Source organism: Cyprinodon variegatus, unplaced genomic scaffold, assembly GCF_000732505.1.
Source record: "Cyprinodon variegatus isolate N-32 unplaced genomic scaffold, C_variegatus-1.0 Scaffold842, whole genome shotgun sequence".
NCBI lineage: Eukaryota > Metazoa > Chordata > Actinopteri > Cyprinodontiformes > Cyprinodontidae > Cyprinodon > Cyprinodon variegatus.
In genome coordinates this window covers 157,497-158,337 of record NW_015151295.1, presented here as the reverse complement: position 1 = coordinate 158,337, position 841 = coordinate 157,497, and positions in this window count along the sequence as shown.

Genomic DNA, 841 nt, shown 5'->3' with positions numbered 1-841 from the left:
GTCAGTTCAGGTGTTTTATAAAATATGTGAATCAGGAAATTGTCTATATTTACCAAACTGAACGATTGTTGTTCTCTACTTAAAAAAAACACTTTAGATTTTAGAATGGAAAGATTTTCTTTTTTTTTCTTTCTTTCTTAAAAAAGTCTCTGTATAACATTGATGCATAAACACCTCAGTGTTAAATTCTGTTTAAAGTAACAGATTTTATTTATTCGGACCCCGCTGGTTTTTAATTGGTTACCCCTGGTCTATTCAATTTAATTCAGTTTACATATATACTGTAGCGTTGATGATGTGCGTATGACACGGATGACGTCAAACATGCGCCGCTTTGTTTTAAAAAATATAAATATAAAAAATATAACCGCGGATGTCTGGGGGACAGTGATTCGCTTACATGTTATGAATGCTGCCGCACTATAAAGAATAAATTATGAACAGTTTAGTTTGTGCCTTCAAGTCGTTGCCCAATGGAAGACGTTACTTGGATATAACCTAACGGAATATCTTCAGAACGGCTCCAAATTACACAAAACTCATATGGGTGAGCAGAACATGATGTCAGTCAGATTGGTTCAAAGTTTGTATTGTCTCGGTAAAGTGCCTTCAGATGAAATGTTGTGAATTGGTCCACTCTACAAATTGATAAAGAGGACTCTTCCTTTTATCTGTTGCTACATTGAGGCCCCGTCCACACGAAGACGAACCCTGGCCTAAACGCACAAATTTTTCACCAAACCAGCCTCTCATCCATACGAAGCCGGCGTTTGGGGGGTCTGTAAACGATCTTTTTTTTATTCAGCCTTCAGAGTGGGAAGATTTCGAAACGCCGTTTTCG